This window comes from Manacus candei, unplaced genomic scaffold (assembly GCF_025592945.1).
Source record: "Manacus candei isolate 608988 ecotype Guabito, Panama unplaced genomic scaffold, ASM2559294v1 h1tg000081l, whole genome shotgun sequence".
NCBI classification, from domain to species: domain Eukaryota; kingdom Metazoa; phylum Chordata; class Aves; order Passeriformes; family Pipridae; genus Manacus; species Manacus candei.
This window is the reverse complement of record NW_026138129.1, coordinates 3,035,004-3,048,468: the sequence shown is the minus strand read 5'-3', so window position 1 is coordinate 3,048,468 and position 13,465 is coordinate 3,035,004. Positions and strand designations below refer to the sequence as shown.

The window sequence follows — 13,465 nt, the reverse complement described above, 5'->3', positions numbered from 1 at the left end:
AACCCTCTATGTAATGAATTTCTTTACTTTGATACCCCTCATACATCAGAAGAGGTGGCTGGGCAACACAAGCCATAGGTTCATGGTAGTGTGTTTTCTCATCTCAGCCTATTGAACTATTGTCTTTAAAATATTTCTTGTAACATCTCTTTGGAGGTACATGTTTTAAAAATGGAAGGAGGATCTATGAGCTTGCTGCTATGTTTATTCAATTCTCAACCCTCCAAACACTTGAGAATTTGAATTACTCAGCTAGGCTTAATGAGGCTGACTCGGAGTAAAGTTATGTGCATAAAAGCCAAGGACAGGACACCTTGATGTTATGCATTTTTAGGAGGTTATGGGGTTTTCAATATTAATTTTTATTACTGAGCGGTCTGAAGGAGAACTCAGGCTGTACCTTTACATCAGGGCTTGCTACTACTTACCTTGCAGCAGAGGAACTCCTGGAATGTGGAAGTTTGTTTGTGGAAGCACTGCCATCTGTCAGTGCAGACTGAGGGCTCCAGGTCAGCCACTTCAAACTCAGACCTTGCTAACAGCTAACGCTGCTACCTCTGTGTAGGTTTGTGCTGCTAACCTCTAAGCTTTTTGATCAACAGCTTTCCCTTTGCTGCCATTTTCCAGTTAGTAAAATGGGGAAAATTACTTTGGATATTCAAAATGGCCAGCATGAAGCATCACCACTGTGATCCCTAAGTGGATCACACAAAGAAAGGGGTAAGAAAATTTGACTAGTCTAAAAGCCTGACCATTTTCCCATCCCAGCTTGTTTGGGATTTAAATGTTGGTTTGTGGGTTTTTTTCCTTCTCTTGAGTTGCCTTTAACCCTCTTTTTTCTCATCCTGAAGAGTGTGAGAAGGCAAATTTGCTTGTGGCCTTAGCAGTTTTGAGCAACTGCTGGAAGGACTGCTGACCTCATGCTGGAGATGTGAAGAAGAAGACAGGTTCCCATAATGCTCTGGACGGGAAATTGTTCAGATAGTCTGGCAAAGATGCACATGAGCATGGGGACTTTTTAGTGGTGGTCTGAATTAAACATCTAGGGACTCCACACAACTACAAGATTCTTCTTACGAGCTTCTCTGAGGCTTTATCCTGACCTCATCCCTGCTCCCATTTGCACATATAGTGAGAAAAATTCCTGTTGAGTTACCCTTAGGAAATGTTTAGAAGAGAACTCATCCTTTTTCCTAGATTTGCTTTTTGCTTTGCTAAAGCAGCTACTGGGCAAGACCAGGTGCAATCCCACCCTGCTATGTAGTAGATTTTGCTGAACACAACTGTGAGAGCAGAAAAACAGGTACCTTTTATTTTGTTAACAATTTTTATTCTGATTTTACTCAGACCTTTAGATGCATTTTTGCATATCTGTCTTTATAATTTTCAGTTGGTAAAGGGATATGGTCAGAACATGCTGACTGCAGGAAATGAAAGCCCTTTTCAGAAATATTTCACTTTAATGAAGTAAATATCATGTTAGATCACTCCCAAAAACCTGAGCATTTGTCCTCTACAGCATGATTTTGGGTTTTATGCCATGTTGCAATATTCATACTACAATTATAAAAAATGCATAACCTTAGAATTGCTTTTGGAATATTCTCTTTCACAGTAAAGTTATGAGATTATTAATTTTTTTCCCCATTCTACTTGAAGGAATATTGAAGAATCTGAGAATTTCCCACAAAAGAGAAATTTCAAATTTTAATTAGCTTTACTAAAAGGACTGTCATCCCCACTTAGAGCTATGAGATTTTGGAAATCAAGTCCCACCTGTTTCCTCAGAGCATATTGGGAAAGAATGGAAAGTGGAAGGACAGGAAAGAAAGGTGTGCCTTTTGATGATTTGAAACATAAGCAGGACCCTCCATTCCTATAAACCCCTTCCTGGCACGAGACAGCTGTTGCCACTGAAGCCTTCTACATATTTGTTGAAATCCCAAGGATCCTTCCTTTTTTAACCTGTATTGTATCCCCACTGCCCTTGAGATCCTAGATTACAGCTGCTTTCCTCAGAACAATTCGATAAGAATATCTGTTTTGGACCCATGTCAGTGTTAGAGAATTACTGTCAAGCATCAAAAGATGCTCTCACTCTTCCCCTGGGGCTTTAAAGATGCTATTCTAAAATTAAAGTGTTTTGTATAGATAAGACACTTAGGGTTATAATGAGGTCAAGAGTTACTGGCAGTTTCCAACAAGACTTCTTTTTAAATAAGTTGCTGTGGTTATTTTCCTTTTTCAACAGATAAGTATAGACAGACCAGGTAGAGAAACAGTCAGGAACAGGAAGCTTTAGAAAAATATTTGGAAATTATTCTGATTGCATTGTCTAATTCAAGTTGACCCATTTGATTATACTGGCCTCCTCTGCAATGCAATGTGACATGGAATATGTGATGTAATGAGATATGCCCGCCAAAATGCAATGTGCTGTGTTTTAGTCAGAATGTATTAATCCACTTACTGAATAATTGACCCAAAGAGATTCTGTCAAACAATATTAAATTATTCACTGGATTTCCAAACCAGCAGACAGTGTCCTTTAAATATTTAAGAATAATGTCAAATAATTTTCCACACCAAAAATACCTTTTTTGTGTTTACTGAGGTTCCCTGGCTGTTCTTTGTTGTTTAAGTGGGGCAGGATAATGAAATAAAAACCAGTGTGCCCTTCAGGGGTGCTGTATGAGTTGGAGGGCAGAGGCTCTCCCACCTACCAGCACCCCCAGAAGGAGAAGCAAATTCTCACCTGGTTCAGTTGTCAGACCTTGCCAGATGTCATCCCATTAGCACACTTTTACTGCCTCACCCATGCGTTTTAAAGGAAACTGCAAACTCTCCACATACATACACATGTATTTTACCACATAGCCTGTGCCTCAGCAGCAAGTTCCCCCAGAGAGGATGCAGCACTGAGGCTGTGAAGTGCCCTGCTATTCCCTACCCTCAGGCCTCACAGTACCTCTCTAGGTGTGCATTATGAGATAACAACCTCTCCGGATCAATTTTGGTGTGGAAAATAGGTTTCCTTAAAAAAGGGACACCAGTACAGCAGCATTCAAGTTCTACCAATTACAGTGTCTGACACCATTCCCCTTGAAGGTTGCATGCTGAACGAGTGCAGGGTATATTTCTGACTTGTTTAAAAAGGATGAGGAGAGGCATCTGATAGCTTACCTTAATTATTCCATTTCCTCCTCCCTATATACATTTCCAAAATCTAATTATAGTGCTCATGGCCCCTGCTATCAGCCAGTAGCCAGAGATTAATATAAAGCCACGGGAAGGACAGCTACCTCCCTTCATGCTTTCCACAACATTGCAAATCTACTCCAGCAGTCTTTTGATACTAATATTTTGACACATTCATCATTGTGTTAGCATCGGCAGTGAGCAATATTTACAGTTTATAAGCTTTTCCAGGACCAACTGTTCATATTACTCCTATTAAGTCCATTCAATTTTCCACCTGAAATACCACATTTATCTAGTCAGAGTTTGACATCTATTTTCAGGGGGAAGGGGGTTGCTTTTAATAACAAGTTTTATTTAATTATATGTTTTGCTTCTCCTGAAGAATACGCTAAGGCAATCTGTTACATATTGTCAATCAAGTAAGATGCACTTGGCTGCATTCTTGGCTGCATTATCTAGGTCCTGATATGAGGACATTTTTGTGCATATACATCTGTGTGTGTTGAGATGGAATTGCTTATCTGTTCTGTGGCTTTATTTGGACTGGAATTTGCTGCAATGTCCTCATGAGTTGCAGGAATGCTGTCCAGAGGTGTGTTCTGTGCAGCTGGGGGGCAGTGGGCAGCCCTCTATGATGTTTGCTATTCCAAGCCACAAGTATTGTCACACTGTTTATTTTAGTAAACAATATGACCCCAAACATATGAAATATTCTTTATTTGTCAAAATATATGTAATGATTCTCTTACTTTAAAGGTGTTTAATTTGGCTTTAGGAGACAGCAAACCCTGTGAGTCTTCTCAACCACACCAGAAGCAAAGCCCAAACAGAACAAAAACACATAGGAAATTCTTCTTATCTTCTTCTTAGCATTATTAGTATTATTATTATTACTTAAAGAACAAGGGAGAAAATTATACCAGCATTGAAAATAAACTTTGCACCCCCTGAAAAGAATTATGTAGGTCTCTGAACTTTTAATACCAAGGTGGACATGGACATCATACAATTCAATGTTCTGTTTGGAACAGCAACAGCAAACCAAGACTTGGCCAGAGACTGCACTAGTCCATCATTTTGCCTGATGGACTAGTGGGCTCCCCTGCTCACTGCACAGGGAAATTTACTGCCAGAATAAGAGCTTGTGAGTGGCTTCTTTTGGCATAAAACTGCCACCTTTTTCTCATACTTCCTCTGTGCAGAAACACCAGGGTTTGTGCCTGGTCCTGATGTGCAAAGAGCATGTCTGAGACCCCTGTTAGCAGTCATTGCATGTAGCAGAGGTGATGCACAGAGCTAGTTGGGAAGGAAGTTGCTGTTTTATGAGAAATTCTGCATTAAATTATGTTAAACATACCAGGAACAAACAGAAAACCCCACAGTAATTTCCAGGGGCAGGTAAAAAAAAAAAGAAAATTAGGGTCATCCCAAAGGCTTAAAAGAATTGAAATCTTTGATTTGAATTTCAGCCTTTTAAAAAAATCTATATAACAAATGTACATGCATAAAGGAATTAAGTCATAAATTGAATCAGAAACTAATTTTTTTTTTTCCCCAGAAATGACATGCTAGAGCACTCTCATCTTCCTTGGACGGTTAATTTCTCTGTACTTCACGTACTGCTTCTTGCGATCTTGTCCCTTGTTGGTCTACTGATATCTCAGGTGAGTCAAGCCCAGACTTCTCCCCCAGCATGCTGTTCATACTGTACTTGTTGAACAGGGCAGCACAGAGCTATGGCAATCACTGCTCTTCCTAGAGTTACTTCCTTGAGCAACATCCGCTCTGAGTCAAGAGAGAAGGAGGCATCTGTGTCCCAGGGACCTGCCCCAGAGTATATCTTCCTGCAGGAGCTTTTCAGGGTGTGTGGAGACTCTTCTCCAGACACAGAATGAAGGAGAAAAGGAAGAGCAGGACTGGTGAATGCCAGAACATGGTTCCACTTATTGTTCCCTCGGGCAGAGAATTGCAGGTGCTACGCAGGCACCCTGCTCCTCCAATGGAATAGAAGGAGAATTCAGCACCAAGGGAAAGCCTCAGAGCTAACAGACACTATAATCCTGCCACAATGGGGTTCTTGAAAGTGTAATCTGCTGTCTGTATCTGAATTCAGAGAGGTGGAATGCTTTCCCCAGATATGCAGCTAATGGTTATTAGAGCTAGGGTAAAAATCTTGCCCTGCAACTTCCAGTCTGAAGCAACAAAACTCATTTTCTTCCTATTACCATCTATGAGGCACTGTCTGTGGTGCACCGCTCTACTGGTAACATTCACTACACTGATGGATATGTACTGTATAGCTTATATGAAAAAAATGAAATGAGTTTGGAGGACTTGTCTTGCTTTGGCTGCAGCGCCAGCAGGATGCTGAAATGTTGCTGACTGTGTGCAGTCCTGCAAACTAAGCTTTTCAGGAGAAAGGCTGCCAAAGCTTTACAAAAAGCATCTTAACTTCAGGTGCTGCAGCACTGTCAGGCAGGGCAGTGATGTGCTGGGATGTACTCTGTGTGTGTGTGTGCTGGGGGCTAACACCAGTGTGAAGCAAACATCTTTTGAATGAATTGGTGCTGGAGGGGATACGCACAACATCCCGAGGTGGCCTCAGTGAGACATCTGACTGATTAGATATTGAAGTCAGGCGCTGAGATACCAAGGTCATGCCACATCCTGCTTTCCTCATCTAGCTGGGCCCCGATAAAATAGCAGCTAGTAAGACCACCAATCAGATAAGGTGGCAATTTTCAACAGTCTCAAATTATTGTTGCAGCAAGGGAGGTCCAGATAAGATCAATCAGATGCTGGAACGATTTGGCCATTCTGATTCCCCTCCACCCTTTTTTTCCCTTCTTCTTTCTGGAGACAGCCTGTCTTGTAAATGTGAATGCAGGGAGCACTTGCAGAGACCCTCACCATCCTCAGAACAAAACATGAGAGTTGATTTATGGGCTGGATTACATGGAAATGGTAATTCTTTGCTCTTTATGATGTTTAGCCGGAAAGTGCAGTACCTTCCAGTCAGAGCAGCAATATCGACATGAGGTTTTTACAAAAGGGGTGAGAGAAGGGGGGTGGTGATGATTACAGAAGCTCCTCTAACACTGCAGTTAATAAGACACCAGCACATTAATCAAGTGACAGGTATTGAGTCTAACAGGGCAAGGCAATAGTTTTTAAAAACAGCCAGTTAAGTTACTATCTGGTAGAAAAAGGCTGACTGAATGCCACAGGTTTTATGCCACTATTTGCAATTAAAGTTATTTTTTATCCCCCTCCCCTTTTTGTTTTTCTTTTTTCAATGTTTTAAAATGTCTTTTTTGGACCTGTAAGAAAATGAGAGAGAAACCACACAGGGCTGTAACAGAGGGCTGCACAGTCCCTTTCCCCTTGACCAGCTGTGCCCTGGGCTATACGTCTGTCATTTGCACAGTACCTCACTGTGGTCCCTCCCCTGAGCCATACCCCAAGGGCTCCATGCAGATGTCTGACTCCTGAGGGTCACGGCACAGAAGACAGACTCCAATGTTTGATACAGCTGGACAAACTCCTGACTAAAAGAGACCTGATTCTCAATTGCAGCCTAGAGGTGTGGCTCTCTTCTTTCATGTGACACTCCAGGCAGCTTTATTGCACCAGACCATGTATGCCCCAGCCTCCTTTATCACCACCCGCCTGACCAGAATTAGCACAGTCAAAGGGGAGGAAGAGTTGGGGTAGTCCTGGTGCACAGTTACAAATGAGCCCATACCTCCTTGGTGTCTTTTGTTTAAAGGAGCTCCAGTCACTTTAATCCTGCGGTTACCGATGATATAATGCAACTTATTTTTCATTGCTAAACCCTGTTTGTTATCAGAAATACCATAAAACAAAGGAAGAAAACATCACTAAATGAACCATTCCCATGATTTTGTAGACTTCCTGCAAATGCACATGCTCTTTTTTTTTGAGCCTTAGTCAAACTATTTGCCATGACAAGTTGGGACCACTGGGCAAGACCAAAGCAGGCAGAGTAGTCATATATAGAATCATAGCATTGTTGAGATTGGAAAAGACCTTTAAGATCATCTACTCCAATAGTTAACCTAGCACTACCACCCTGTTCACTATTAAACTCTATTACTTCCTTGAGCAGTCTCAATAGGTTAAGTTTTGTCTTGCTTCCCATATGACAAATATAGATTTCCAGGACCATGCCAGGACCATACTACTCTGTGATGAAATGGACCTTTAAAGTAGGATGCAAACAGAGGTCACCACTGTAAATGAGTCATAAGAATTGCCTGCCCAGAGGACATCTAAAGTCCATCTTGCTCATTAATCAGTCCCTGACAGTGATCAAATCCTGATATTTCAAGGGAAGATAAAAAAATAATTCTAATAAACAGAGACAAGAACATACTTTGCTCCAATCTGGTGCTATTGGAAAGAAGTGTTCTCTAGACTCTGGACTAATCATTAGCAAATCACAAGCAACCAAAGGTGAATAGGTGGTTCTGCTGCTGAGAATCTTAAAATGGAGTTTTATGGTCAGTGCTGGCAGTGACTGCAATACTACTACTAGCAGCTTCCAGGAGTGGCTATGTTTGTAAGACAAAGTCTATAAATTTGGGAGTAGATCACATAGGTAAGCCACCTGACTGGCCTGCGAATCACCAATTCCAGGAGGGCTTGCAAGGAGCTTCCTTTACTCCAGTGAACACAATGACTATTGCAACTCAGTACAGCTTTTTCTGGCTGATGTGTGCGAGCTTTGCTCAACTGGAAGCAAGGACACTACAGTGATTCTCAGCAGCTAAAGACCTGACACACAGTTTTCAGATGTTCTTTAGTTTTGTCTTGCCTTTTGAAGGTTGCAGATTGCATTTAGAGGTCTTTGTGTTTGGTTTTATGGACTTGAGAAGACATCTGACAGTAGCCATGCTGAATAATGGCTACGTGGATTTCCTGATGCTAACTAGAATAATCCTTTTTTTTTTTAACATAATTTTTGTGCTAAAGAGTAGAGCTGAGGCTAGGTAAGATGTGCTTAGAAAATAATTTATCTAGCAAGTTCTGATATATTTTTCTGAAAAATAATTTAAAATTTATCTTATGTTTTCCCAGCTGTTTGCTCTCTGCAATTTCTCTCCACATCATAGCATCAGAATATACTGCAGGTTACAAGGTAACCAAGGGAGATGCCTGAGCTAGTTCTAACTGAGTGGTAGTTTGAAATAATGCTGCTGCAGATGTATTTCTTCTGTTATCTAAGCCAGTTTAAAGCAGTTGGCTATCTCTACTTCACAATGATGTCTGGGATGTAGATATATGCTTCCAATCCTTGGTCAATTAACAGAAAATATTGACGAACACTCTCACACTTTAATATTTGTTTCTCAGTGAAAAATCCCTCCCTAAGTACTTTGTGGTGTAACTGTAGCTGACTAAATACAAATATAAGTCATGCAATCATGTTTGCCACCCACCTCTGTCTCTGCAGAGCTCTATGAGCAAATCCAGAGACACTCCAGTTCACAAGAGTAGTGTCGTTGGCTGAAGCTGCTGCTGCTGCTGCTGGTGCTAGCCTGGCCACCTGCTTCTAGCCAAAGGAAAATCTTGGCCCCATTGAACTCACTGGCAAAACTCTTGTGGGACCAAAATATGTACTGCAGCAAACACTCAGAGTGCATAAAGAGCAAAACTGTCTGTTTTCTCTCCCAGAAACAACTAGACTCTGCAGCTGGACTGTCACTTTGAATGTTGGTGCTAAATAAATCACCTCCCTGTGTCATCTTCTCACTCTAAACAAAGCTCTTTTTTCACTCTGTTGTTTTAGCATATATCATTATCAACAGTAAGGTACATTTTGTTTCTTTTTCTCTACGCTTGATATTTGGATTATATTTGCTTTTAGGTGTTTTTTGTTTTACCCAACACAATACAGAAACACAGGGAAGCATGAGGTTGTTTTATGATTGCCAGAACACAGATAAGTTGAAGAGTTTAAGCTCACCTAACTCCCACTCAGACTGTCTGTATCTCATCTAGAAGGCCTGTCTGCAATCCAGAGCTGACTTCCTTGGAGTTCTTTCCCTGCAGACACTTGCAAGTGTTAGGTAATTTCCTAATTAGACTGAATGCACTACAACAGCTCTCTTTTAGTTTCGTATCTGTTCTTGGAAGTAGATGCTCTGGTGCAACAGGCATTTTTCTCTGAGCCAGAGCTGTGGTACATTGGAGCAGAGATGGATAGGTAGCTTGCTTCCATCTCCTTCCCCAGGGATGTCTGTGAAGTTTCCTGAAGGACAGTGCTGTGACACCAGGCAGGAAGGCAGAGCCCCACTGCTTTAGGACTGAACCCAAAAGGGCAGCAGGCACATAACAGCTCCTGCTCCCGCAGTCTTCTCTCTATTGCAGAGAAATATGTGTGGCTTAAACCCCAGGAATATCTAGAGTCTTCTGTGGTCAGTGGAGACTGAAGGGGAGATTAAATTATATGGCTAGTACCCTCTGGAGACCTGTGAAGGTATCTACTTATTTGTACTTGCTAGAAAATGTAGGCATCATCTGGCATCAGAAACCTAAAATTTTCAGAGACAGTGCCTAAATAGGACACTCCAAGTAGATGGACTGGGTTCCACTTTTGGTTAATAGACTGACAAATGGTCTATAAAGAAATAATAATAATAAAATAAAATATAGAAAGAAAAATGAGAAAATGAAATCTTTCAGCAACAAAACCCACTTTGTCTTTTGTCATTCTCAGTCCTTTGAAAATGCCTCAAACTTTCTTTTGGTAATTGCTATGTAAACATTTTTGATGTCTGTGCAAAAACATCTGGAAGCTTACAGTGGCATCTGGACATAAATATTAAAAGATCAACAAAAACCCGATATGAATTAGCCATGTGGATAGCCATAAAAACCACAACCACATAAACCTGCTGCAAGTCTTTGGCTACAAAAGTGGATGCTTTCTCACTTGGCTTTGGTTGTTTACAAACTGACATTCAAAAAGTAAGTGATTATGACTAATGGTTGGGGTTTCTTTCATTTTGACTACTCTTAATCAGACTAGAAATTCTCTTGCCTAATTTAATGGGTAGGAAATGTACCTCACTCCATCTCTAAGCCCTCTGCTGAATTTTTGCTGTTCTATATGAAAGTTTTGATTGTTTGTGAAACAGGAACTTGCAAGGCTCCTTCTGCATGACACATCCTGGACTCCCACTGATTTCGTTCTGGTGGTGGGCAGAGCTACCTGAGAGCAATTGCTGTAGGCAGTCACTGGCCTGCATTACAAGAACACTTGTTTTAGTATGCTCAGGTCTTGCTCTAGCATTCCTACTGGTGAGATGTGCTGTGAGCAAAGAAAGATGACTGCAAGATGCACCTCTTATAGGGCAGCTGAAGGGAAAGAGCAACCTCCATCCAGATTTCACAATGTCAAAAAGAAAGCTAAAATGGCAATTCCATGGTTATTTTTCAGCTTGTGGAGTCTAGTCTTACAGCTTTTGAGGCTCTCAGGTTGACAGCATTGTGAGTTGCTGACGTGATCCCGTAGGAAAGAGGGTAAGCCACACTCAGGGTTAGGGTTAAGGAGAATTGCCTCTTTATTAGGGGAGTTCTGGCTTATATAATGTCAGGGAGAGAACTTGCTGGAAGAAAGGGAGGGAAAAGGGCGGAGTATGCAAAATACAACCAAACCAGGGAAAACAGGGGTGGTAACAATCCATTTAAGGGAGAAGATGGCCATAAAAGGTAACACTGCAACAAGTGTTGGCCAATCAGGAAAGGGGGGTTTGAGGGTACAGAGAACTAGGGAATTTTTCTAAAGCAATTTTCAGGGTACAATACAGGGAAAATACTATAAAACAGTAAACTCTGCTTTAGAACCATAAAAACAACTAAGTCCAATGTTCTCAGTAACTTCACACGGAGGTCTCATCGTCAGGAGGGTCGTATAACTCTTGTTCTTTTCTCCAAGTTTCATGTTCTGTGTCAACCTCATTCCTGACAAGTTGCTTTTTCAAAAGTGGCAAGCACATGAGTCTACGATGCAGATAATCAAGGGTTTTAGAAGCTGACAGGAGTCAAGCATATAAATGGATTTGATAACCCAGATCTTATTACCTTTATTTTCTCTTGGTAAGAACATAAATAATAGGTTTTTGCCACCAGAAGTGAATACATGAAAGATTGAGCAGTGCTAGGATAATAGAGGCCCTTTAAATTTTCCAAAGAGAACTGGAAAATGCACAGTTCAGTGTATATGGATTAATTAACCAATGCTGTGTGTTCTAGGTGCCATCACTTGCTCTTATCTTTTTCACATTCTTGCCATTTTCTTTCAGGTCTTTTAGCTTTGTTCGCTCATTCATTGCAGGCTTCAGTGCTATTCACCTCATTCTCAGGAGTGTTCAGCTGCAAGTTGCATGTATTCCACTATCCAAACTGGACTGCTTATGGAGTGTACTTGTTTTTAAAATGTATTTTTGTTTCTTAATTGTCTGAAGAAATGTATAGTATTTTGAGACGGAAACAGAAAGGCTATAACTGGCCATTGTTCTCTGCAGTTGCTAACCCAGTGGGATACTCTGGATAGGACCAACTGCAAGGTTACTCTAAAAGACTCTCAAGAATGGAAACACATGGACCTTTGTATTTGATTTCTGCCCTAATATTTAGGGAGGACTCTATAATTTAAATAAAAGGACTCATTTTTCCCCAGTTTAATCTCTTTTAAACAGTGTGGGAGTTATAAACATTTTAATAATTTTACCACTTTCATATTTAAAAATATGCCCTCTAAGCATTTACATTCAAGATTTGTTTTTCTTCAGATGTGTAAATAACACATAGCAATTTGCATCTCATGCATAAATCTTTCTCCTGTTGAATGCAAACTAAAAAAAATAATAATCTGGCCCCCAACCCCTTTCATTTGCCTCTCATATTTACAGCAAGTTAACTGGCTAATTCTTCCAATGAGAATTTTAAGGGTTTATGTGTGTTTAAAAAAAAAATTATCCAACTGAAGTTTTCTTCCACTGAGTAATAAGAAGCCTAGAGCTGATTAATAGTGTTTCCTTTTCCAGTCCTAATGAACATTTTTCAGGTTTTATGCATCCCAGATGAATCTATTTTAAATGGTGTGTCTGTTTGCATACATACACGTTGCTCTTTCTTGGGATTTATCCCAAATGAGTTTAGCTTCTCTGTACCTTGTAGGACAATATCAATGCTGGCTTAATCAATTTCAATTTGCTGTTAAACCAGAAACGAAGCATTTATCAGGATGAGCCAGGAAGGGCTGAATGGACATTTCGTGTTGCTGAGGTCTCTTTGTGAAATTTGCTTTGGGAAGTTGCTGGAGCTGAGAATTTACAAGAAGCTCTTCTGTGACTTGCAGTTACCACCTAGTCAGGATACACCCTCAGGATGGTTTTACTCTACATGTTTTCTGCACTGGCAGTGTCTGTGCCTACTGATGAGTATCATGGGTCTCAGTCCACTAAAAATAACTTCTCTAGAGAGTCTTGCTGCCTTCATAAAAATGCAACCAAAATATCTCATTGAATCATCTTCCTCAGCTCAGACTGGCTCTGCTATTTATGACTATAGAGTCACTTCTGCCTCCCTGACTGCTTCACACCAAGAACGGGAGCCAGCTCTGTCAGACATGACGTGGTGCCAGCAGTGGCAGGAGCTCTCTGGTGGGTGAAAGCCTTCTGCTCATATAGCAAATCCCAGCCCCGAGCTGCTGGAGATATGGGGCGTTGCAAACTCCCCAGTTCCTAGAGGCAGGTGCTGTTTTAATGATCAGCTCCAGACTCCGTGGCAAGCAGTGGGTGAATATTTCTTCCGCTGCTGCCTGATCACAGTGATGCTAATTTTAAAGTGGTGAGGAAGCACAGGGAGGTGATAGCAGGATGGTCCCAGCTGTTCATGCCAAGGATGCGAGCAGCACTTTTATTCAGAGAGGGAAAGCAAGAACTCCCATTTCACTGCACAGACTGGGAGAGTGAGGAGAGGAGAGAAAAGCTTTCCCTAGATTCCTGTTTCATTTCAGAAAAGTTTTTTCAAAGACTCATCCTCTCTTCCCCTCCTGCAGGTTATTTTTAGTTTTAAGCTCTCCTGGCTGCTGCATTGATAGCTCCTTACCATTTCAACTGCAATTAATCAAAGCAGGGCTGATTATACTTTTGTCTCTGATTGTGTAAATCAGGATCCTTTTGTCTAAAATGAGGAGACCTTTGCTGCTGGGCATCCTGTTTTCCATCCCCTC

At 41.0% G+C, this 13,465-nt stretch overlaps 1 long non-coding RNA gene across 1 annotated transcript in view; it reads left to right on the top strand.

Moving 5' to 3' along the window:
• Window positions 1-509: 509 nt before the first annotated feature.
• Window positions 510-13,465, top strand: part of LOC127481702 (uncharacterized) — a 29,927-nt gene continuing 16,971 nt past the window's right edge. Inside the window, exons 1-2 of the long non-coding RNA XR_007908294.1 lie at window positions 510-565; window positions 4,760-4,865. This is a non-coding gene — a long non-coding RNA (uncharacterized LOC127481702). The remainder of the gene's footprint in view (window positions 566-4,759; window positions 4,866-13,465) is intronic.